The sequence below is a fragment of the Bombina bombina genome, unplaced genomic scaffold (assembly GCF_027579735.1).
Source record: "Bombina bombina isolate aBomBom1 unplaced genomic scaffold, aBomBom1.pri scaffold_1141, whole genome shotgun sequence".
In the NCBI taxonomy this organism is placed as follows: Eukaryota; Metazoa; Chordata; class Amphibia; order Anura; family Bombinatoridae; genus Bombina; species Bombina bombina.
In genome coordinates, this window is record NW_026512155.1 from 55,670 (window position 1) to 59,771 (window position 4,102).

Sequence of the window (4,102 nt, forward strand, 5' to 3'; positions counted from 1 at the left end):
GGCTCTTAATGTTTTACAGGGCGTTCCGTTTGAACCCCTTCATTCCATTGATATAAAGTTGTTATCTTGGAAAGTTCTATTTTTAATGGCTATTTCCTCGGCTCGAAGAGTCTCTGAATTATCAGCCTTACATTGTGATTCTCCTTATTTGATTTTTCATTCGGATAAGGTAGTCCTGCGTACTAAACCTGGGTTCTTACCTAAGGTAGTTACTAACAGGAATATCAATCAAGAGATTGTTGTTCCTTCTTTATGCCCAAATCCTTCTTCAAAGAAGGAACGTCTACTGCACAACCTGGATGTAGTCCGTGCTCTAAAATTTTACTTACAGGCAACTAAGGAATTTCGACAAACGTCTTCTCTGTTTGTCATTTACTCTGGGCAGAGGAGAGGTCAAAAAGCTTCCGCTACCTCTCTTTCTTTTTGGCTTCGTAGCATAATTCGTTTAGCTTATGAGACTGCTGGACAGCAGCCTCCTGAAAGAATTACAGCTCATTCTACTAGAGCTGTGGCTTCCACTTGGGCCTTCAAGAATGAGGCCTCTGTTGAACAGATTTGCAAGGCTGCAACTTGGTCTTCGCTTCATACTTTTTCCAAATTTTACAAATTTGACACTTTTGCTTCATCGGAGGCTATTTTTGGGAGAAAGGTTCTTCAGGCAGTGGTTCCTTCTGTATAAAGAGCCTGCCTATCCCTCCCGTCATCCGTGTACTTTTGCTTTGGTATTGGTATCCCAGAAGTAATGATGACCCGTGGACTGATCAAACTTAACAGAAGAAAACATAATTTATGCTTACCTTATAAATTCCTTTCTTCTGTTGTGTGATCTGTCCACGGCCCGCCCTGTTTTTAAGGCAGGTAAATATTTTTTAATTTATACTCCAGTCACCACTTCACCCGTGGCTTTTCCTTTCTCGTTGGTCCTTGGTCGAATGACTGGGAGTGACGTAGAGGGGAGGAGCTATATGCAGCTCTGCTGGGTGAATCCTCTTGCACTTCCTGTTGGGGAGGAGTAATATCCCAGAAGTAATGATGACCCGTGGACTGATCACACAACAGAAGAAAGGAATTTATCAGGTAAGCATAAATTATGTTTTACACTAGGGCATTAATAGAATCTGTTATATGTATTGTTATTTTAATTTAATGTGGTATATTGTAGCTAATTATGATAGTTTGAGCTCAGTTTTTACCTGATTATCTGAGCAAGTGTTGCTTTAGGAATATTGGATCACTTCCATGCAGCCACTGTAAAGGCTGTTGAGTGTGCTGTTGCAGACAATACTCGGCTTCCCAGAAGCGGAGCTTTTTTTCACTTTCTGCGATGAGATTTTTTGTAGTAAAAATTTTTCTGCAGGTCATTTTGAAATAAAATTCAGTTTTAAATTGTGTGTGTGCATGTGTGTATATATGTATATATATATGTATATATATATATATATATATATATATATATATATATATATACCCCCCTGCATATCAATATCACCCTGGTCTCTTCATGGATACCCCCCCTGCATATCAATATCACCCTGGTCTCTTCATGGATACCCCCCCCTGCATATCAATATCACCCTGGTCTCTTCATGGATACCCCCCCCTGCATATCAATATCACCCTGGTCTCTTCATGGATACCCCCCCCCCCCCCCGCATATCAATATCACCCTGGTCTCTTCATGGATAACCCCCCCTGCATATCAATATCACCCTGGTCACTTCATGGATACCCCCACCTGCATATCAATATCACCCTGGTCTCTTCATGGATACCCCCCTGCATATCAATAACACCCTGGTCTCTTCATGGATACCCCCACCTGCATATCAATATCACCCTGGTCTCTTCATGGATACCCCCACCTGCATATCAATATCACCCTGGTCTCTTCATGGATACCCCCACCTGCATATCAATATCACCCTGGTCTCTTTATGGATACCCCCCTGCATATCAATATCACCCTGGTCTCTTCATGGATATCCCCCCCCCTGCATTTCAATATCACCCTGGTCTCTTCATGCATAACCCCCCCCCCCCTGCATATCATATCACCCTGGTCCCTTTATGCATACCCCATGCAATATATTATATAAACATACTTTCACTTCACATACACCATCAGTGAGCGCAAATAGAAACCACCTAAGAAACCACTGGCAGTGAAATGATTATCTTGGATCAGTACAAGGTTTCATTCAGCAGGGCTTTGTTGTAGAGGCTGGGCAGCCTGCAGATGGGTATGTGGGGGCTGGGATGAAGGAGATCTCTGCTACAGCATCACAAGATGAAGATTTTGTTTGCCTGCTCTAGAGCATCATAACTCAAATTGCTTAGTTATTAAATATTAAATCTGCATATCCCCAATGGAGACATTTACTGTGCAAAATAAAAAAAATAAAAAAAAGAAGTATGAGCTGCTTTGCAAAAAACCTCAGACAAATGATAAAAATATTATCTGTACTCAAGTGTCAGAGATTAACTGGAATTGCTCACAGCCTAGTTATGCAGAATATGGCCTTTTCCATCTGCCACTTTGTTTCACATAAAAAAAAAAAAAGACATCACCAGTTAAATGTTCTTCTCATTATCACCTTGCCTGCAGTACCATATTGTGGCAACTGAAGCCAGCTTTAGGGCTGCCGGTAAGGAGGGATCTGTCTGGGGAAATGGATTCAGGGGGCCCCAGCATCCTCAGACCAGAGGGATCCCCTCCGGACTTGTGAACGCAGCGCAAAGACAGGACAGGCTCCTAAACTTCCCAACAAATACAGCAGATGAGGGAACTGAGCACTCTCTGTCCCTCCTACAGTGCCGGAGAGAGGAGGAGAGCAGGGAGTGTTAGAGGATTCGGAATAACATTTATTTACAGCATACTCTTTACTGAGAGGACAGTCTGGGGCAGGCACGCACGTAGTTAATAGAATAATATGTGTTAAGAGGCTCAGGCTGGGGATGAAAGGGAGGCACTTCTCAGTGTCACAACTCACATGTACTGCGTGCTTTCAAAATAGACTTCGGAACGGCAATAAATTCTGTTTTTCAAGAATGTCATTTTGTAATACTGCCGTTCCGAAGTCTATTTTGAAAGCACGCAGTACATGTGAGTTGTGACACTGAGAAGTGCCTCCCTTTCATCCCCAGCCTGAGCCTCTTAACACATATTATTCTATTAACTACGTGCGTGCCTGCCCCAGACTGTCCTCTCAGTAAAGAGTATGCTGTAAATAAATGTTATTCCGAATCCTCTAACACTCCCTGCTCTCCTCCTCTCTCCGGCACTGTAGGAGGGACAGAGAGTGCTCAGTTCCCTCATCTGCTGTATTTGTTGGGAAGTTTAGGAGCCTGTCCTGTCTTTGCGCTGCGTTCACAAGTCCGGAGGGGATCCCTCTGGTCTGAGGATGCTGGGGCCCCCTGAATCCATTTCCCCCGAGAGATCCCTCCTTACCGGCAGCCCTAAAGCTGGCTTCAGTTGCCACAATATGGTACTGCAGGCTGTGAGCCTCTTAACAGTGCCCATTCAGTAAAAACACAATTCAATAAGCACCTACACGATAATAGGGAAAGGAGTTTCAAATGGCTGCACTAATAAAAAAGCTTCTACACTTACCAGTTACCTCGCAGTCGCAGACAGTCACAGAGTTCTGGCGGGTTAAAGTAACATTAATCTTGCCTCTAAAATGTATCAATTTCAGGAGCAGAGCAGCCATTAGCCAATAATTTCAAAATACTGCACAAAAAATGTACCGGTTGTCATTTTGAAAGCATTGCACTGGCCAGAAAAAAAAAATCCTGTTGAAGAAAATTCTATGCTTAACGGACCTGGCTGTTCTTTTTCTGCAGACAGGCTCCAGTTTCTGCGATAAGATCGCAGATCGCACTATGTTCTGCCTTGGGGCTCGGCTTATAGTTAAGTTTCCGCTAGTGAGGTTGGCACCTGGTTTGGCACTTACATTCCATAATGTACTGTAATACTGCCCAGAATGACAGCGATACAGTAAAAAGTTACTGTAATACAATTGTACATCTTTGCAACAGTAATCGTATAACACAAATCTGTTTTCTTTATTTGAAACAATATATTCTTTGAATACCTGCTATT